At 42.5% G+C, this 22,640-nt stretch overlaps 1 protein-coding gene across 10 annotated transcripts in view; it reads left to right on the top strand.

The window, feature by feature from the left end:
- The window catches only part of FRMPD2 (FERM and PDZ domain containing 2), a 229,230-nt gene that overhangs the window by 142,003 nt on the left and 64,587 nt on the right, over nt 1-22,640 (top strand). The window lies entirely within an intron of this gene.

The following is a 22,640-nucleotide window of genomic DNA, read 5'->3' as shown; positions in this document are numbered from 1 at the left end:
TAAAATTAACTCCCACTCATTCGGGAAACCCTTCCAGGGCTGTCAAGAAACCCCAGGTTATCATAAAACCCTGGTTAAGAAAACCTGCATTAAGGTAAAGTGTTTTATATTTTTGAAGGCCAAGAAATTGTATTCTCATAAAACGGGAGTACATTTTTAATACACAGGCTTTTAAGGGGGAAATTACTTATGGAGCATGCTGCCACATTAGCCATCTCTTTAGTAGACATTAGTTTACTGCAGATCAAGATGCCAATTCACAGATTCGGTGTGCGGTCCTTACCCTGCAGAGTCGTGAATTAGAATAATAGAATCATAGAATCATAGAGTTGGAAGGGTCCATAGAGGCCATCTAATCCAACCCCCTGCTCAACGCAGGATCAGCCCAAAGCATGCTAAAGCATCCAAGAAAAGGGTGTATCCAACCGTTGCTTGAAGACTGCCAGTGAGGGGGAGCTCACCACCTCCATTGGCAGCCTATTCCACTGCTGAACTACTCTGACTGAAAAAAAGATTTGTGAGGAGCAAACGTAAAGTAAAGGAGGCAATAGGCCCACTTTTGGGAGCGGATGGACAAACTCTAACGGAGGATGCAGAGAAAGCAGAAAGGCTTAGTGCCTATTTTACATCTGTTTTTTCCCACAGGTCAAAGTGTTTAGGCACATCTACAGATGGCTGTAGCCAAAGGATAGTGTCTGGGTGGCAGGTTAACATGGATAGAGAGGTTGTCGAGAGGCATTTAGCTGCACTGGATGAGTTCACATCCCCTGGTCCGGATTAAATGCACCCGAGAACAGAGGCTGAACATTCCCAAGTCCCTCAACCTATCTTCAGAGGCCTTGGTCCCTTGGCCCCAGTTCATCTTTGTCACTCTCCTCTGTACCCTTTCAATTTTATCTACGTCCTTCTTGAAGTGAGGCCTCCAGAACGGCACACAGTACTCCAGGTGTGGTCTGACCAGTGCCGTAAACAATGGGACTATGGCATCTTGTGATTTTGATGTGATGCCCCTGTTGATACACCCCAAAATGGCATTTGCCTTTTTTACTGCTGCATCACACTGTCTGCTCGTGGCAAGAATGGCATGGCAAGAATGGCAGCTCAACTCCCCCCCCCTCCCTCCCACTACTAGCGGGTGGAGAGGAGGTCCTGATGATGTTTTGCTTCGGGTCCAGAACCCGAGTCCCCGGGGGAGGCATAGATCTATTATCAGCCCCGGCCTCAACCATAAACCTGGCGGAAGAGCTCCGTCTTGCAGGCCCTGCGGAACGTTGAAATATCCCGCAGGGCCCGCAGTTCTCCCGTACTCTTCTTTAGAGCTCTGTCTTTCCCTCCATTTCCTGAACATTTCCTGAACATTTTCCTTTTCTTTCTTAGTTCCTCTTGAAGTTCTCTGTTCATCCAAATAGGCTTCTTAGAGCTCCTGCAGTGTTTTCGTCTTTCTGGGATAGTCATTGATTGATCATGCAATAGCTCTTGTTTGAGTAGTGCCCACCCTTCACATGCTCCCTTTCCTTCCAGCATTCTTGTCCATGGTATGACACTCATAATGTCTCTGAGTTTATTAAAGTTTGCCCTACGAAAATCCAACATCCACGTCTAGCTTGCCTCCCCATCTCAAAAGTAATTCTATGAGGACATGGTCACTTCCCCCTAGGGTCTCCACCTCCTTCATCTCATCCACCAACTCTTGCCTGTTGGTCAGTATTAAGTCCAGTATGGCTGAACCTCTTGTGGGTTCATCTACCAGAATCAGAATCAGAGTACCTTTATTGGCATAAAATTGCAAAGCATAAAATGAAAATTTCAAACAGTTTCAGGATGTAAAATCTATCGTAAAAGATTTTCATTTAAAATTGCCAGTAAAAACTTTGCTACTTTTATAATAGTTCCTGTGTCCCTCACATTTAGTATCATTTTAATCCAGTGTTTCTCATTAACAACGCTGAATTTCAATTTCTTCAGATGATTAGCTAACGGGCGACGAAATACTTCAAACTTAGGACACACCAGAAGCATATGGTGCAACGTGTCAGGGATACTACATCCATGTAAACAGTATCTCTCCTGAGGAGGGATCTTCAAAAATCTACCTCGGGTGACATTTGAAGGAAAGATGTTTAAGCGGTCTGCTAGAAATGCTCTTCTTAACTTGTGTGTCTCCAAAATTTGGAGATACATGGGCATGGATTTGTAAGATAACGGAATATCCCAGAAGCGGGGAGAACATACACTATTGTTAGAGGAGCCCAGAATCTGTGTATCCTGATCTTCTAGTCTCTGTAATATTAGCTTTCATCTTGCATGCTAAGGGATGAGATGTCCAGACCCATAATTTGAAGTTTTTTTGACATTTTGCCCAGCCAGCTGAAAGAATAAGGGTCACTCAAAAGGTTAATTAACAAACTACCTGTTTGAGCATGGAAATGAATTTTTAACCAGTATTTAAAGGACTGAGACCAAGCCTGGGCTTCTAAACTCTGTTGGCCAAATTCTGCTACAAGTGTATGATTGGCCACACAGTTTGGGACTCCTAGCAGATTTCTGAAAAAGAAAGATTGGATGTTCTCTAATTTATTATTAAATGCATCCATCCATATTGGGATTCCATAAAGTATCTGAGGAATTATTTTGGCATTGTAGATTTTAATGGCTGCTTGAAGGTTTTTGTTGCCTTTTTGATGATAAAACTTGGCTAAAAGGGACAACTAGCCTTTTGCAGATTTGATTGTTTTTTTCTCTATGGTTGGCCCAACTGTTATTATAAGTAAAGTTTATGCCTAAATACTTGTAGTGATTGACCTGTTCTATATGTTTACTATTTATTATCCAGGGAAACTTATATCTGGACTTTGCAAATACCATGATCTTCGTTTCTTCAAAGTTTATTTTTAGTTGATTGTCACTACAGTAATCTCCGAATGACCGGAGATAGCGTATAAGGCCAACTCGAGTTCTTGATAAGATAACTGTGTCATCTGCGTATAAAAGAAGTGGAGTGGGTCTTTTGCCAAGAATGGGGGAATGACCATTAACTTTGTTAAAATAGTCACTTAAGAAAAGGTTAAATAACTGAGGTGCAAGGATGCAACCTTGTTTCACTCCTATGTTTATTTGGATTTTTGGTGTTAAATTTCCCACAGCAGAATATTTGACTTGGCAGTGGTTGTTATGATGGAGCTGTTTTAATAGAAAGAGTATTCTCTCTGGAAACTGAGTCAAAGGCTGCTTTTAAATCAATAAAGGCAACAAATAATTTGCCCCTCTTAGGTTTGGTGTATTTCTGACTTTAAAAAGCTAAAACAGTACAATGATCTAAGTTAGTGTATCCCTTCCTAAACCCTATTTGCTCTGGTCCTATGATGTAATTGTTGGATGTCCAGTTTATAAGTTTAGTAGCCAGATATTTTGCAAAGAGCTTACCTACGGCTGACAATAGACTGATGGGTCGGTAGTTACTCGGAAGGTCAATTTTTCCTTTTTTATATATTGGGGTTATGATGGAATTTAGCCATGAATCTGGGATTAGTCCTGTTTGGTTGATTTTTGTAAACAGATGTGATTGAGGCACAGCCCACCAGTCAGCATAATGAATAATCGAGTCTGGAGGGATCCCATCTAGACCAGGTGACTTATGAGGTTTTAGAGATTTTATCAGTTCAGAAATCACAGCAGGTTCAACATTTGGCCAACAGGGAAAGGAAGAGGATTGTCCAATGGACAGTTGAGGGTCTAGTGAAAATGGTAATGTGAACAATGTGGAAAAATGGTCCACCCATTTGGAAGCTGGAATAGGACCTACAGTTTTCCTTGACTTATTTGTTAAGGCATTGGTCACAGTTCTCCAGAATATCCGGTTATCAGATGAATTTAGAGCTTTGTTTAATGATTCCCAGTTTCTGTTGTGGAACTCGGAAGCTCACCCTAGTGGAGAATCAAAAGAGAAAACAATTCTAGGAGACAGGATTTTAACATGTGTGTAATACCCCCCGACCTTATCTGGGTTAAGAAGTGAGATAAAACATGGCTCACTTTTTAAAGTGAAGAATGACCATGTCTCCAGTAAAAACACAACTGAGCTAAATAACACTTGTTAAGCAGGAGTTGTGGAGTGCTACAGCAGATGACTCAGAAAAAAAAACACTAGCCTTGTCAGGTCTGTACCTATCAGCACACCATACTCATCAAACCCCCGCTGTTCCTGAGAGAGATAAATTTAACTGATGCCCCACAATTTTCCATTCTCATTCATGTTCAACTAACCCTTCTCTCACAACCCTCAAAACTTTATTTCTGACTATGTTCCCCCACCAGAGCTTAATGTTTCCAGTATTCAGTTCCCATTGGCTGAATGTAAGCAAGTCAGCTGGTGCATCATCAACTGCCTTCTTGCTCCCATCGTCTGGAGGGGGGGCCTGAGTTCTCCATATTTAAGTCAACCTCTCCTCTAGCAGTATCCAAAGCAGAGTTTCCAGAGGAATCATCCAGATGTTATGGATCATGCAGTGTAAAATTTACAAGACCACAACAAAGACAGCTAAGCAGCAAGAGGATTTATTTAGGATACATGTTTGCAAGCATGAAGAGAAAGCTAATTGGTGCATTCTCTGAAGTCTGCATCAGTGCAGCTCATTTTTAAGACCTTGATACGTCATCATGAGGCATCCTGACGCTCAGTCCCTCACTGTCCCTTTGACCAATCAGGTCAACGACGAAGGGCGTACAATCTGACCTATCACGGATGGCTATATATCTTATTACAATTTTCTCGCTCTATGTTTCAAAGAATGCATTCCTTTATATGGAGGGATGCTACATTCAGGAGCTATCTGCTTTTGACAAACTCAAGGTTACTTTGAGAGACAAAGAAATAACTATACACATAGTGCCACAATGAACTTAAGATACATTCTGCCTGACCTAAAAATAAACCATAGACAGTCTGTGTCTAAAGTGTGTTCCACAAATCTGTATTTGTGTTCTCAATTGTGTTCCACAAATCTATATAATCTATATCAATTCCCCCCTTTTATTTTTTTAACGCTTCTTTGTGGAACACATTAACATTTTTTCTTCTTCTATCATGGTTTCTCCTTCAGTTGCATCTGTGTTAGAGAGAGTGGTTTGTATTCTTACAGGACTAATATTTTGGCCTCTGTTTGTTTGGAGATTATTCTACACACACCACCACCACACACATTATTTGCAGCAAGCAAATAATTTAAAGCCAAGCGATTTTGATAAATTGCTCTGTTAAACTTAATTTGCTTTTATGTTATTAGGTTTAAAACCTTTGCAGTTTAAGTGGTCCATTAATTGAGTTTTGTCTTTATTAGACTTTGGATTACTCTTTTTAAAGGTATCCTGTGCAAGCACCGAGTCATGTCTGACTCTTGGGGTGACGCCCTCCAGCGTTTTCATGGCAGACTCAATACGGGGTGGTTTGCCAGTGCCTTCCCCAGTCATTGCCGTTTACCCCCCAGCAAGCTGGGTACTCATTTTACCAACCTCGGAAGGATGGAAGGCTGAGTCAACCTTGAGCCGGCTGCTGGGATCGAACTCCCAACCTCATGGGCAGACAGCTTCAGACAGCATGTCGCTGCCTTACCACTCTGCGCCACAAGAGGCACTTTTTAGGCCTTTAAATTCAGTATTCATAGAATCATAGAATCATAGAGTTGGAAGGGGCCATACAGGCCATCTAGTCCAACCCCCTGCTCAACGCAGGATCAGCTCTAAGCATCCTAAAGCATCCAAGAAAAGTGTGTATCCAACCTTTGCTTGAAGACTGCCAGTGAGGGGGAGTTTTTTCCTGATATCTAGCCTATATCGTTGTACTTGAAGTTTAAACCCATTACTGCGTGTCCTCTCCTCTGCAGCCAACGGAAACAGCATCCTGCCCTCCTCCAAGTGACAACCTTTCAAATACTTATCATGTCAAATACTATCAAATACTATCAGATACTATCAAATACTATCATGTCCCCTCTCAACCTCCTTTTCTCCAGGCTGAACATTCCCAAGTCCCTCAACCTATCTTCATAGGGCTTGGTCCCTTGGCCCCAGATCATCTGTCCCACCAGAGAGGTGTATCCCAAGAAAGTACAAAATAATTGTTCTTATACACATATCTCTTTGTATGTTTTACCCAACCTTTTGTATCTCCCATGTATTTATCATTGTGTATGTAAGTCAATTTCCATGTTAATTCTTTACATATTCATCCACCTCCATTCAAGTTAGAAACAGGGGCATCCAGGTAATTATAGTTCTGTTAATCAGTGTTCCCCATTGATGAGTTTTGCATATCTCAAGCCAATACGTTTTGGGGCTTGGGTTATAACAAAAAATCTGGAAATTTCCCTGTTATCTAGAATATAGTGTTCTATTATTCACTAAAGGGGGAGGTGCACTGATAGTGTTATATACAAAAGGGTTTATAGGATCTGGTTGATTCGCTTGTAATCTTACGGAAAATAGTATCAGATATCCTAAAAAGTACCACCCAGGGTAAAACAAATTTCTAATTAATTTGTTTGCTTTCATTGTGTATGTTCCTGTAAACATAAAATCTTACCTTCCACTTCTGGTGAAGATTAGTGTTTAAAGAAAGAAAAACAACCCTTCCCCAATAAGCGTAAATAGCTGGGTCTCTCTTGTAGTCCTTCTAAATTTTCCCAAAATAGAGAGAACAGAAGGTACCCTCCTAAATCAATTATAGCCCATAAAGAAATGATAAATAAACAATTTTCAAAAGCTCCTGCAAAGATAACATAATAAGTCTCTGGGTCCCAAATAGGATCATCCCCTTGATGACTCCTCATGAGTTCTGTGTTACTTGACTGAAAGGTAGTTCTGGAGATGAGTGGTTTCTGTTGTTTATAATTCCTGCCATCCCAAGTTTGCACTAGCACGTGCGTTAAAGTTTTTATTAGGCAGCAATTTGTTCTTCAGCCTCAAAAGATAATGCAGCAGCTCACATACGGTAAAATGGACCCATTGTCTCTGGAATCTATTTTGACACTCATTATCACCAGTCAATAATATTTGGAAAGGAATTTCCGCTTCATCATCAGTTTTAATAATCTGGTTTCTCAGGACTTCACCCATACTTGGTTACCTGGTTAAGAAATAAACTGGAAAGTCATAGGGCAAAAGCCAATTTATAATTAACTTTGTCCTAGGTCTTTAAAGAATTCTTGACAAATCCCCTAGTAATTTTCAGTTGTTTTTCATGCTCACACACCTAAACTGACAAGAGCTGTGGAAAGCTCATATCATTTTTTCTAAGGGAAATATTACTCATTTTCCCTTTGAGTTATTAACATAGAATCATCAAATCACAGAACAATAAAATCATAAAATCACATAATTGGAAGGGACCTCCTGGATCATCCAGTCAAACTCCCTTGTTAAAATGTTTTTGCCACATTTAACTTCAATCCAAACATTTAGCTTCAATCCAAACATCCCCTCACAAGAGATGACTGAGGAATAGTTCGGCCCACTCTGCTTTCTGGGAAATGAAGCTATTGACAAAACAAGTCAAGAAATTATTAAAGTTTACATTTTTAACAGAGTTAGTCTTTCAGCAGATTTATTAACACCTAAAACATTTTATACCATCTATCTATTATCTCTGTTCCAATATAATATATCTAACCAAATCCTAAATTACTGTTTATTTTTATCTATAGACTAGAAGAACTCAGAGCAGAATAAAACAAAACAAACACGTACCTTATAGGAATAATTTTTACCAGCCAGTGTCTAGATCCAAACACCATCCAATTTCTCTCTCCTCCTGTTTTATTAATCTTTCTTTATATTTAGTGAGGTACACTTTATGCCTAATTTAAGGCACTTAAAAATCATTTTGTTGCCTTGCATTCTGGTTTCTTTTGGCCTTTTTCTGTCTGGCGCCTGGTGTTGGCCCTTCCTCAGATCACGGCCACTTCTTCAAGGTGTTCCATAGCCTGGAATAACTTTTAACAAAATCTTGATACATTAATTCAGCCTCATTTGATGTGAGGGACCCCTTTTACTATAAGTTTTCATTTGAACTTATTAACCCATGTCCATACTTTGAGTCTATATAAATATTTTTCTTCTTACCTTTTTCTCAGGTGTAAGGCTTATATGAGAACCTAAACCTCTGCGGTCTCAGCTGATCATGCAGGTGGGAGAGGGCTGACTTCCAGAATGTCATTGCTTGTGACAACATCATAGTCTGTGATCCACTCTCCATTTCTTTAGATCCAGCCTGACCTTGGTGTTCACATCAATCCTATACCATCTTAATCAGGGGTCAGTTCTGTCTCCAAGGAAAACAGTGTGGCTGGGTTTAGCCAGTTGTTACAGCAAGATACTTTCATACTCCAACAGTCTCGAAATGATTAATCACTGCCATATGTACAGTAGACATGGAGGGGCTGTTCCAAGATACTTTTGAGCCTCCTCCATCAAGGTAACCGCAATGGCCCTTGAATCTTGAGGCCATCCTCTAGCCATGAGGTTTATCTTGACTAGCAGGTCCAGTCTTACCATCAGGACTAGGGCTGCCAGGATTACCAGTCAGATCTTTGGCTCCAGGGAGACCAGGTTCACCTGGGCATCCAGCTTCACCTTTGGATCCAGCAGGGCCAAGAGATCCATGTTCACCAGGGGGATCCTTGAGGCCAGCAATGACATCTGAACCAGAGAAACCACAGCCTCTGGGAACATCATGTTTGCCAGCTGGTCTAGGCAATCCCATCACACCAGCCTGACCTCTTGCACCACGAGGAACAGCAGGTCTAGTGCATCCATCTGCTTGGAAAAGCAAGCAATAGGTTCGCCTTACCTTTCCATGGGTGAGTCCAGAGTCCTGCAGCATTGCTTTGGTGTTTATAGACAAACAATAAGAAAATCTGGCGGGCCCCGAGTTGGTGCTTGTTAACATAAAGCAGTCTGGCTTTTCCTTTAAAATCACAAAATCTCTTTTGTTTCACAATTTTTTTAAAACAAACTTACAGTTGCTTTGAATGCTGGAATCACATATTTTGTAGACAAAACCTTTTTCCATGGGTCCTGTTTCTGTAAACATCTGCTCAAAAATAAATTGAAAATCAGCAAATCCTTGGGGCAACATGGTCTACCTGTTGTAAATCTTGATACCTGTTCATTAGGTATTTTCATCTGAAAGCAAACAGTTTCTTGAAACAAGATTGTGTAAGAGAGAGTGAGAAAAACGCCCTCCTGGAATTTTGGTTTCCAGGCAGGTGGTTTGAAAAATATATGGATCTGACAAATTAATATTACCTTAGCTCTGAGATTCTACACCAGTCTATACATTACCTGTATTTCTTCTATACAATGATCAATATTGGAACATTATAAAATAAAATGACGAGGCTCTTTCTATCCAAATGTTACGAGCCCAAGCTCCTATATACCTGGTAACAAGCCCAATCCTATCTTCAATGACATACAGTTCTAACCATTTTCCTTTTCTCTCCCTGGCCTTCCTTGACTTCTTCTCAAACTTTCTTATCTACATACAATAACCCATCTATCCTTTTCAGAGTTACCCCCTTTAGTAAAAATACATAAGCATGTAATTTACTCAATAAATCTCTTCCAATCAGCACCAAAGAACAGTCAGGTATCAGCAAGAACGAACAATTTATTTCATTCTCCCAGAAATCTACACTGTCCAGGATTGCCTCCAACCCTCAATACTAACATCTTGACTCCCACAAACCTCTTTCCATTTTCTCTCTGCCTGTTTTCCAGCTTTATAAACCCTTCAACCAATATCACTGAGTTTACCAAGACCCATCATCCTTTTAACAGCATTTAAACATTTTCCCGGTACTTCCAAATTTCCTCTGCCATTTTCCCACAACTTTCCCACAACAGGGTAATGTCCAGTTTAAAATGTCAGAGGAAGATGGAGGCTTATACAAATAAAGTCCCTGTTTTGGGACTAAGCATTTATTTAAAAAGCATTACATTAAAAGACTTCAGTCTAAAAGCGTTCTCATAGGGTAAAAACTTAAAAACCTTTAAATAACAGTTTCATTTGCTCCCATTTATATCGTGCTCAGCTTTCACTTAATCAAAACTTATATTTAAACCCATAAGGACCATAGGTTATTTTAGCCTATGCCAGAGCTAATGTGCTTCTGAAAAACGCTGATATTCCCCATTCTCTCCCCCGTCTCTTGGGCAGAACTTTTAACTTTCTCTCTCTCTCTCTCGTTTTTTTTTTTCTACCAGAGAAAGGGGGAGGGTTGGGTGACCAAAAAAAAGAATTCCTGTGACGTGATAAGTCCTGGTTGTTATCTCCCGCCCAGGATTATTTTAAAACAATAAAAAAAAAACTTTCACATTACAAAATTTATCTAAAAACAAGTTGCTTTTGGTTATATCCAACCTAATTTACAATATACAGACACCTTCACTTCTTAGTTGTCAAACATAAACAAACCAAACCTGAACATAGTTCAAAGCAGATGATTCAATTTTAAAACCAAAACAACCCTGAACATTTTACTTTCTAATAAAAAAGAAGTTTCATTGCAAAGACCATTTTTCAATCCCCCGTTCTCTCCTCCTTGTCAGATTTTAAAATGCGTCTCCTAGACACAAAAACCTTGAGATTCCATTCCATCGCTGGACTCAAACAGAGAGGGGGAAAGAAAGCCTATTTTGGCTTCACTGAGCCTAATAATTTTTACTCCACTTACAAAATTAGGGTTTCTCATATCTTATGGAAGCCAACTCTTTGGAGATTTAAGAAACTCCCATAAAACCCACTGACTTATATAGTGGAAACTAACAAAGGGCAAACAAGAACTGTGAGAGGAGGGGGAGAACAATCTTGTCTCCCAGCCGCCTTTCATTTAGCACACACATAAAATTATCTCTTTGCACCCAAAATAAAAAAACACATTTAGTTCTTACCAATGGAAATACACATATTATTTATTACATTCAATATAGAGCACACTTGTTCTCTAACCAGAGATTCTCATAAAAGCCAAAAACTTTCTTAATAACATGATGATATGAATAACTTCAATACTTATCATGTAGAGGCAGAGTTAGAATAAACATTGCTCAATTAATAACACCTTTAACACATCAATACATTATTTCATTTGGTTTCTTGTAATACTACAGGAATCACAAAGGGTGATATGTTAGCAGAAAGAAAACCTATCCATTTTTCCATATTTCAATACAAATATAATTTTTTTTCACTTACCAATTATGGATTTTAAATCCTGTCCAGGGTATACTCCTTTTAGCCTGCCTAGATATTTATGAACCCGAAAAAAACATAAAAGCAACAGAACATACCGATCTCTGATTCCACCACCCCTCTTTCGCTTTTCTCTCACTTTCTCTTTTAGCCTGCTTTGCTTGGGACAAGTCCGTACTCTGTCTCATGCTTTCCCAGCCAAAACCCTTTCATTTTGTCCCTTCCACACTCCTTTACCAGTACAGTAACTCTTGTACTGTTTATATAATCAACTGTACCTTTAATTTCTCCTTTTCTACATCCCTCCTTCTCATTATCTTTATTTACCAGACTCCTTGGTGGCCTTGCTCCTCTTTCAATCCAAACTTTCCTAGCCTATTCTATGCCACTATTAACCACCTCTGCCAAAATGTTGAATTCCAGTAGGTGTGAAAAAGGAAGGTCCCAAAAGCCAATCTAAATTTTTCTGGGTCCTCCTGAATTTTGGAAGATGCTCCCTCATTCCCCGAATATCAGCAGAAGTAAGGGGCACCTCAACATAGCCAATCTGGTTATTTCCTTGCAGAACCTGGCGGAGAGGGAACTCGGCAGCCACGTTTAATTTTGGGACAGAAGCCTCCACATCAATAGCTGGCTGTCCCAAGGCTGCCTGCATTGTTCCATCTCCCCAATATTCAGTTTGATCATAAAGATCTCTAAGCTCTGCCAGCCCAATGATGCGTGCAGAGGAAGGGTTACTTCTCCCTGTAGGCTCCAGAGCGGGGAGAAAACCAGGATCAACTTCCCCTCCCTGGATCCTCTTCCTCGTGCACAGGACCATCGGGACTAGGGGGTTGATAGGGAGGGGGGGGAGAACAAATGAGCGGATCCCATGTTTTTTTTTATTCTGCTTGGAGGGAGCAGAGGGTTTGACTATTTTGTTTCTTACTGCCATACAAGGGATGGCCATTTTACATTTTCCACTATGCATTATTTCACTCCACAGCAGAACACAAGGGATTCCCTCTCCTGCCTCCAGTGACCCTCCTCCTTCAAACAAATAAACACACAAAAGATAACAAACATACAAAAGATAACAAGAGCCCAAAGGGGGCACTTATAATTATTTTTCAAAGCATATTCTGGCCACAGTTTCATGGATCCATCTCCTTTAAATTTATTATCCCATATTTCACACACCTGTCCCACTGGACCATCCTTAGGAATTCTTATCTGACTGTTCGCAGAAAGACCGGGACTCTTGCGCAGTCTGACTGCCAGCAGACGGGGCGTCCCCCACAGAAAACCTATTATTAGACGTCTTACTCCCCATTGTACAATGTTTCCTTCCAGAGCCTGTCGTCTGAGTCTTTCGGGACCGCAGTCCCACGGCTGGCAGCCTAATGCTTCTTAGTAGCCAGTCAGACTCCCATTGAAAAAAAACCACTCAACAAAATCTTTGGTGTTCTTCCAGAGCCTGTCGTCTGAGTCTTTCGGGACCACAGTCCCACGGCTGGCAGCCTAATGCTTCTTACTTGCCAGTCAGACGCCCGTTAAAAATCACACCCAAATATATTATTGGAGCAGTGTTCTTATTTAACCAGTCTACTCACCAAGAAATCCTTGCCTGTTGCTGCTGGGTTCTTGACTCACTGGCTGCGAAGCAATGGAACTCATCCAGGGCTAGTCAAAAGAAGACCAGGGCGCCTCCCCGAAATTGAGACCAATAAGTTCTTCAGCCAGAGAGTCAAAATGATCCAAAAGCGGATCCCACTTCTAACACCAAATTGTTATGGATCATACAGTGTAAAATTTACAAGACCACAACAAAGACAGCTAAGCAGCAAGAGGATTTATTTAGGATACATGTTTGCAAGCATGGAGAGAAAGCTAATTGGTGCATTCTCTGAAGTCTGCATCAGTGCAGCTCATTTTTAAGACCTTGATACGTCATCATGAGGTATCCTGACGCTCAATCCCTCACTGTCCCTTTGACCAATCAGGTCAACGACGAAGGGCGTACAATCTGACCTATCACGGATGTCTATATATCTTATTACAATTTTCTCGCTCTATGTTTCAAAGAATACATTCCTTTATATGGAGGGATGCTACATTCAGGAGCTATCTGCTTTTGACAAACTCAGGGTTACTTTGAGAGACAAAGAAATAACTATACACATAGTGCCACAATGAACTTAAGATATATTCTGCATGACCTAAAAATAAACCATAGACAGACTGTGTCTAAAGTGTGTTCCACAAATCTGTATTTGTGTTCTCAATTGTGTTCCGCAAATCTATATAATCTATATCACAGAACATCTGCCAAAGCTGCAAATTGATTGGAGGCAGGAATTTGTGAGAGTAAGGAGCCTGTTGCTACAAAATAGTCTCTCATCTTTGATTGTTTAGAGGCAGGGAGAAAATGTTCCTCAGACTCGGTATCTCTTGCTCGTTTATGCACCCCCATTTTAAGCTACTTCACTTCTGGTGTTTTCCTCACTTCTTTTTCTTACACATCCAAACCCACAAATGCTCCTGCCAAGTAAATTTGGCTAAATTTAGTCCCAGCTACTGTTTTAACTGTTCTTATGTAAGAAGCTGTGGAAGTCCAAGGTCAGGCGATATAAGCAGGTGTAGCTGCCAAATGTTAATTTGCTTTAGCCTATCACAATTTGTGGTGACTCCTTGGTTTAAAAGCTGAGTGCAGAAGTTAATAAGATAAAATGAAACATGTTTAAAACAATAAAAGAACAATAAAAGAACTTAACTAAGAAGTTACTTGCGGTGTGCGTCACTGCCGCATCTGCCTCCCTCCGCGTCTCTCTCCAGAATGGATGTAAGCATTACTCTGTCTCCAGTGTCAAAGGGGCACAGATCTGTGCAGAGGTTTGTCACATGTCACCATGGCTGAGTGGCAGGGCATCCATTTTTCATGTGCTGGGTTCAGGTTTGATCCCTGGCATTGCCAGCTAAAGGATCAGACATGTTATGTAATGGCAGAAACAGCCCACTTCTGCCTTGGAGGCCCAGTCCTGTCCTTGCCCACCCCCTGTTCTGGCTGGTTGCCAACTCCAGGTGAATGGCAAAATGAACTCTCTGGGTAACCACTGCCACTGCTTCTAAGGCAGTTTTTAAGAAGTGTGTCCGCTGCATGGTGAAGATTCCACAGACGGATGATCATGAGCTTTGACTTCTTTGCCTCGGTGAGTCTCATAATGTGGGAACCTGCAAAATTTGTCAACGCTTCACACTGAAAGCTAAGTCAGATCATTCTGCCAGACTTAAGGCAGCGCTTTGGGGAAAGGCCTTCAAGGGACCCAAATCCCATCTAAGCCAGAATCCCATCCCATCTAAGCCAGCATCCGAGCCCTCCACCGCTCCCAACCCCATTCCCAGTTCGGCTTCAGTCCGTTCGACCAGCTCTGTGCCAACCGTTGTACTCACTCGGGTGGAAAGGTGCAAAACAGTTCCATCTTCATCTCTGGTTCTGGCGGTTCTGGCTGTACCATCCCTGGCTCCTGCTACCTCGGCAGCCACTATGGTTCCAACCGACCCAACTAAGTCTTCAGAGCCTCATTCCAAAAAGGCCAAGAAGACAAAACACAAATCCCATTCCTCCCACTCGGATTATGGAACGACTTCACAGTGTTTGGCTCCATCAGCGTCAACGGCCTCATCCCAAGATTGCCCGCCAGTTCAGACTGCTCCTTCTGCTATGATCGCTCGACTGCCCTCAGTTCCATCCATGGTTCCGTTGACCTAACGAACGCCATCTCCAGCCCCCTCGGATCCCAGTGTTCAGTCCCTTCATTCACGATCGGCGCCGACAATGTGGTATTCCACCCCACAGGCTCCCTGTCAATCATCCCCGGTCTATGTGGGCCAATGGGATGATCCGTATGAAGTCGATCCGCAGATTCCCTTCGGTTTCAAGGACATTGAACCGATGGATAAACAAATGGACATGGAAGAGGGTGAAATTCAATCTCCCCCCTCACCTAGTACCGCAGCTGACCCTTCCCCAGATGCCAACATCAGGGATCCCTTCCTTCCTACTCCGTCTGAGGACTATCGCCTTCACTTAGAACAATTGCTCCGAATGACGAAGGCGTTAGAGCTAGACATCTCCTCTACTGATTCGAGACCGAAAGACAAGGTGCTCACTTGGCTCTACCCTGCGGTTCCCTCTTCCATCTCCCTTCCGATCCTCAAAGGTTTTGATTATCTCACAGTTCCAGTCTGAAAGAAACCGGCATCAGCATCCTCGGTTTCACGGAAACTGGACTCCTTTTACAAAGTAAAGGCTGAGTCAGCATACTTCCTTTCCGACCATACCCCCCCCCCCCCATCCTCCTTTATTCTTCAGGATATGCAGACGTCTTGGACATCACTCTGCTCCCTTAGACAGAGGGAGCCGCAAATTTGATAATCTTGACCGGAGAGCTTATTCTTCAGCAGCCCTACCATTTCGGATCGCAAATTACCAGGCGATAAATGCAGGCTACCAGATGGTACTTTGGGAGGGACTGCAGCAGTGGGGCTACCATACAGTCAACATGTTTGCAACCCCAGCTTCGACCAAATGCCAAAAATTCTGTTCCATGGCAGGGATAGGCCTCCATTCGTTGGGAGATGCATTCCAGTTCCAATGGACTCACATCTAAGTTTCCCCCTCTGCCCTTCTGCGTTTCCCCCTCTGCGTTTCCCCTCTGCCCTTCTGTCCAAAGTTCTTCACAAGGTGCGAGAGGAGCACACTTCAGTTATTCTAATTGCCCCAGACTGGCCACGTCAGTGCTGGTACCCAGTACTTCTGGATCTCGCAGTAGGCCAGAAGATCCCCTTCCCTTGCATCCCAGACTTTCTATCTTTTCTGTCACCTCCAGTGTTCGACCTGAACAGCCCTCACCTCACAGCATGGAGGCTTCATTAGCTGTTGGCTCGTTTTCCTGGGAAGAGATGTGCTGCTAAATTCCAGACGCACCTTCACAAGATACTCGTATAACCTCAAATGGGCCAGGTTTTACTGGTGTACAACTAAACAGTTGTCCATATACATGCCCTTCGCCCCAAGTTTTGGAATACCTATTAGGATTGGTTAAGGAGGGTCTGGCAGTTTCATCTATTAGAACGCTCCTGGCAGCTCTATCAGCATTTCATGAGGTACCTCCTTGTTTGTGTACAAGCTTTCCCATTGCTTCCTCAGAGGTTTGATTAATTTATTTCCCCTGTGACCGAGAATAACCCCACAGTGGTCCTTATCTTTGGTTTTAGCTGCTCTTATGCGACCTCCCTTTGAACCACTAGGATCAGCCTCATTGAGCCTGCTTTCGATTAAAGTAGCCTTTTTGGTAGCAATCACTTCTGTTAGGCGAGTGAGTGAACATACTGCATTAAGGGCTGATTCCCCGTTTTTGCAAGTATTTCCTTCTAAAGTTATCCTTAGACCAGATCCTCAATTTCTGCCCAAAGTTGCTTCCAGTTTCCACCTGTCCCAGGTTATTGCCTTACCGAGTTTCTTCCCAAACCCAACTTCCAGTGCAGAGAAGTCCCTCCACTCCTTAGATGTGAGCCAGGCACTTTTATACTACCTGAATAAGACAAAGGAGTTTAGGAAATCGACTTTATTTTTTACTGGGTCCCTAATAAGGGATGCAAGGCCTCATCTAGCACAATAGCTAGGTGGATGACTTCGACCATTAAGACAGCTTATCTAGCAGCTAAGGTCCTGTGCCCCCTGAATATTCGATTGCAGTCGGTCCAAGCTGTGGGGTCGTCTGCCGCTTTCCACAGAAGGGTGCCAGTGGTAGACATCTGTCGTGCAGGTCTCTTCAAGAGAAGAGACATTTGTGAAGCATTACACCATCAATCTCCAAGACAACAAAGATGCAGAGTTTGGCAGAGCGGTGCTGCAGTCCTTGTTTTCTTAAGGGCTCACCCCGGCGTCCTCAGGTATTAGCTTGTGAAGGTCCCAATGTGGGGCTGCAAAACAAGACCGAAGATGAAAACGGGGTTGCAGCTACCTGTAACCATTGTTCATTGAGGTCTTGTGTGCACACATTCCCTCCCTCCGTCCCCGCTGTGAGCCCTGTCTGGAGATCTTGGCTGGGGGGTTCCACCAGGGGTTGTGATGGCGGTTTGGAACTGAGCGAAGAGGGGGCGCTCTGTCTGCATCATGTGTGCGTTCTGGCGGGAAACCGCATGCATTCTCACTGTGACAGAACAGTAGCACCCCCTGGAGGCCTAAGCTAGAAAAGACTTCTGCAGCTAGCCTGTGCTTGTGCAGTCCCCAATGTGTGTCTGCACACAAGACCTCAAAGAACAACGGTTACAGGTAGGTGCAACCCCATTTTATAATTGTTGATATTAAGACGATTACCAAACTGATTCCATACACTGGTGCTCATTTATTGTTTTCTATAATCTGCCCTGAGCTGCAAGGAAGGGTGGTAAATAAATACAAATAAAATAAAAATAAAATAAGGTGATGTAAAAGAACCTTCTCTGCCTAAGACTGCAGAGAGTATCTGCCATCCAGAGATGACTTTGATAAGACTCAGGAGAAGTTCAGTGACAATACCCTGATGCTCATTGTTGAATTTTTGTGTTGAAACAGTTTTGTGAAATTTGGGTTGAACCAAAGCCATAGCTGGGCCAGGACACTGGTTTTTTTTTGTTCATTATCATTGTCCTGTACAGTTCCCATTTGGGAACCAAAGATTTCAAGCTCTCATGGCAGCAAAGTAGGAGGAGCCCCTCCCCACTTGAGCTGCTGGAGCCATTTCCCCCCTAGCAGCTATGTGCTCCAGGGAGGGGCTCTACCCACTGCCTCAGCCCGTATTCTGAGGAGAATGTGTGTGAGCTACCTCTCCTGGATTGTGGGGTGGATATGACTTTAAAAAAAAAAACCTGTACCTCCTGCTCAACAAAAATGATAAAGACCGATGAGCACGAAATATGCTTTATCGGTCGGGGGAAGGGCAAAATAGTGCAACATATTCCATCTGCCAGCGGTTCACCCCGAAGGCCGGGTTTCCCAGCTGAAGACCACACTATGGGGGAAAATCCTAAAAGGTCTGAATCCCTTTTATCCGCGAGCTGTCCTAATAGTTTGTTCTACTGATTAGTTCTATCCCTGGACCAAGTGCATCCAATGAGGCTGCTCTCATGTTCAACTGAACACCTTTCTCATAAGCTTGTATTTCTGGTCATAATCACATCAGCAAGAAGATCAGAGTCCAGTAGCACCTTTAAGACCAACAAAGATTTATTCAAGTCGGGAGCTTTCGAGTGCAAGCACTGTTCGTCAGACTGACGAAGAGTGCTTGCACTCGAAAGCTCATGCTTTGAATAAATCTTTGTTGGTCTTAAAGGTGCTACTGGACTCTGATTTTACCAGCAAGAAGGTTAGTGAGACCTTAGTCTTGACAGCAGACTGCCTATTGATCAGAGTTCATAAGCGCAGGGCCTAGTAAGGGGATGTCAGCATGCCCTGTGAACCAAGACATTTCATAGAATCATAGAATAATAGCGTTGGAAGCGACTGTTGTATAGTGGGTTCGATAGAGAGTAAGCAAGGCGCAGTCTTGCATTACAGCTCTTTTATTTCTTATAGTGATTCCAGGTTGGAAGTAACCACGCTGACTGGGGACTTGCCTGGACAAGCCCCCAAATATATACACATGGGCAGAAGTGGACATGCCCTTGGCTGAGCCTTGATTGGATTAGTGGAGCCTGATTGATTTAAACTCACTGGACCCCGCGGTTGGGAACCTGGCAGTTCATTGGCTGTCCTTCGGGGCTGTTTGGATCCTGCTCCAGACCCCAAGCTCAGCACTCTGCTGCCTCGCATACACAACACCCCTCCCCCCTTAGATAATCACTCAGAATGTGATGGATGAAGTCCTGTAGATACCTCAGGGTCACATGGGTACATCCTGACCGGCGCAGCTCTGGTATCGGCATGGGTTGGCTGTTGCTGGGCTGTGCTGCTCTACCGCGATCCCGGGGGCCACCGCTGCGTTGGCTATCACTGGCTCTGTCCTGGGCGCCCTCTGTTCGGCTACCGGACTGCAGGGTTGCTGTACCACGTCAGGGGTGGCTCTCGTGGCTCCTTGTCCAGGTCTCATCGTGATTGGGGTGTAGGCGATCCAGGAGGGTTCGGAGTCTCCAGCCAATCAGCAGTTCTGCCGGGCTCCTTCCGGTCGCCAAGGATGGTGTGGTATGCTGGTGGGCCACTAATTGTGTGAGGCGCGTCTGCCTGTCCCCGTGTGTGGGCTTGGACAAACGCGTCCTTGGTTGTCCGGACCACCTATTCGGCCTGCTCGTTTGTCGAGGGATGGAAAGGTGCCGAGGTTACCTGGTGGATCAGGTGCTGTTCCAAGTATACCTGGTATTCTGCTGAAGTGAACTGGGCCCCGTTATCCAAGATGATCGTGTCAGGGAGCCCATGGGTCGCAAAAAGGCATTGGAGGCTCTTCATGACCACAGCCGACGTCAGGGCCGTAACTGGAACAACCTCCAGCCATTTAGAGAATGAGTCCACCACGATCATACATAAGCATATTCTTTATTAGCGTAATAAAAGGGATAAGAGAATTAATAAAACCATTACAGACATGTAAAAATCAGAGGACGATAATAAAATTAATAGAACCATTATAATAGCATATAAATTATGAGAGTAAACAATTATCAACTTTCAAGTTTAGCTAGACGCGTCCTAATAGCAGCTGAAAAAACTTTGCCACCCCCTCAATCAACACAGGGTTCTGGCTGTCCATTAAAAACAGTACTTTGGCCTGGTCAGAAGACCTGGCACACCTAGTTACGAAAGAGGATAAAAATTTGACTCGAATCCCTTCATAAAATGGACAGTATAATAGAACATGCAAGACAGATTTAATACAATTCAATTCACATGGACAAATTCTATTTTCATAGGGAACATTATTGAGTCTCCCAGTTAGCAAGGCAAAGGGTAAAACATTTAACCTCGCTAACATAAAAGCCCTTCTCCATTGTGAATTAATTAATTTATAAAAATACAGAGCTGTAGACTCCAGTCTAGGTCGAATTCCTATGCTAAGTGGGGAGCATGTTTTATCAGCTACACTAGTTAATTCTTGTAATTCAATATCCAGAATTCTACACTTAATTTTCCTATAAGCAGACCTGAATGAATCTAAATATAGGGTGTCCAAAGCTATTCCGATAGTTCTGATTTTATGTTCAACCATTTCTATCCAATTGGATCGATTTTCTGTGAGCATTAAATATGTAAGGCTCGTTGTTCCCAAGCTAAAAAGCAAGCAAAGCCAAAATTTAATGGTTATCAACCAGGCTTTAGTAGCCAAACGTATTTGATTAAGTTCCAGGCATAACGGTGCGTATGGTACACAGTTTGTAACACCTAAAATCTTTCGCAGAAAGTTAGATTGCACAACTTCAAGATCATGGTTAAGTGTATTAATCCATATTGGAATTCCATATAGCAGATGGGGGCAAGATTTAGCATTAAAAACTCTTAGTGCTGCAGGCACATATTGATCTCCTTTTGTGTAGAAGAACCGAACTACTGCCTGAGCACTATTTTTTGCAGTATTTATGGCATATCTCCTATGCATAGCCCAGGATATATTGGAAATGAAGCCCAAGATATTTAAAATGTTTAACTTGCTCCAGCACGTTACCCCCTATATTCCAAGTTTGGGGTTTCCAAACCTTGGAAAAAACTAATATCTTAGATTTTTCATAATTCAATACCAGCTTGTTTACTTTGCAATACTCTAAGCATCCATAAAGCAAACGTTTCAAACCAATGCATGAGCAAGAAAGTAACACAGCATCATCTGCATATAAAAGAGCCGGGAGATGTAATTGCCCAAGCTTTGGGCAATGCCCATCAATACTGGACAAGGTAGGAACAAGATCAGTCAAAAAAAGATTGAAGAGAAAAGGAGCCAAAACACAGCCCTGCTTTACACCTTTATTCGTTGTAATTTTAGGTGTCAGATTTCCAAGCCGGGTATATCTAACCTGACAACTGGTTTGGGAATGTAACTTCCTTAATAAGTATAGGAGTATCATCAATCTTCATCAGAGCCAGTTTATCCCATAGTAAATCTCTAGGGATAGAATCGAATGCTCCCTTCATGTCCAGAAAAGCTGCATACAATTTTTTACCATATCTCCCTCTATATTTGGTAACTAAATGGGTAAGGACAGCACAATGGTCCAAGGTAGATTTCCCCTGACGAAACCTTACCTGTTCGGGACCTAGAATTGCACAGTCTGTCATCCATGCTGTAAATTTGTTCAAAAGATGTCTGGCATATAGTTTACCCACTACAGACAGTAAACATTGGTCTATAGTTTGCTGGTGATTTAGGATCTCCTTTCTTGTAGATTGGGACAATAGTTGCATTTAGCCAGGAGGGTGGCATTTGGCCTGTAGAATCCACCCAAGTAAAGAGGGTGGCCAAAAGCTTGGCCCACCACTCAGGGTTAAATTTAAGTAATTCAGGTGGAATTAGATCTGAGCCGGAAGCTTTGCCTTCTTTTAACTGGCTAATCAGAGTCTATTTCTTCAGGTGGTACTGGGGGCCATTGGGGCATCTCTACCAGATTGTAATTTAAAGGATCACTATCAATTACCCCATCTTGGTAAAAAAGATTCAAAAAATAATCATACCATGTAAGGGAAGGGATTACTCCATTTAAACAGCTTTTGTTTTTAAAAGCATCAGAAATTAGAGCCCAGAATTTCTGCATATTAGTTGCACGAGTAGCCTGGATTAGATTATCCCATTGTTTTTTAATAAACTCACTCCTCTTGATTCTAATTATTTAGTTGTTTCTTTAGTTGAAAGTATTCATCTGGGAGGGAAGGTGCCTTCAAACTGCGATACTGTTGGTAGATTGCACGGAGATTAGATTTTGTACTGTGACATTCTTTATCGAACCATCTAGACACTGTTTTAAATTGAGGATGAGACTAGGTATCAGATTGGAGAGTAAGTTGACCCAAGAATGTATTAATTAATTCCTCGTATTGTTACCCAAATTGCTGGGGATAGCAAGAGGCTGGGTAACGCAGGATCTTTACTACCAATTTTTACGGGGTCCTTTCCCTGGAAGAAACCCTTTTTAAATGAAGAAGACAAAAGCTTACACTCAGGGGATTTATTTGGGGAAAATATCAGGGTTACATTCAAAACACACACAGAAGCAAAAACCATACATACACTAAGTTCTACAGGAGGACAAGTTGCACTAAGTTCTACAGGGGGACAAGTTCAAGATACTGTACCTTTCTTGGATCCAAGCAGCCAAAACACAGGGTTGACGACATCAGGAGTGGACAGGATGCCGGGTGTGGAGGGAACAGCACACACACACACAGGGTGTG

This window comes from Paroedura picta, chromosome 8 (genome assembly GCF_049243985.1).
Source record: "Paroedura picta isolate Pp20150507F chromosome 8, Ppicta_v3.0, whole genome shotgun sequence".
Classification (NCBI taxonomy): domain Eukaryota; kingdom Metazoa; phylum Chordata; class Lepidosauria; order Squamata; family Gekkonidae; genus Paroedura; species Paroedura picta.
This window is presented reverse-complemented; position numbering and strand designations above follow the sequence as displayed.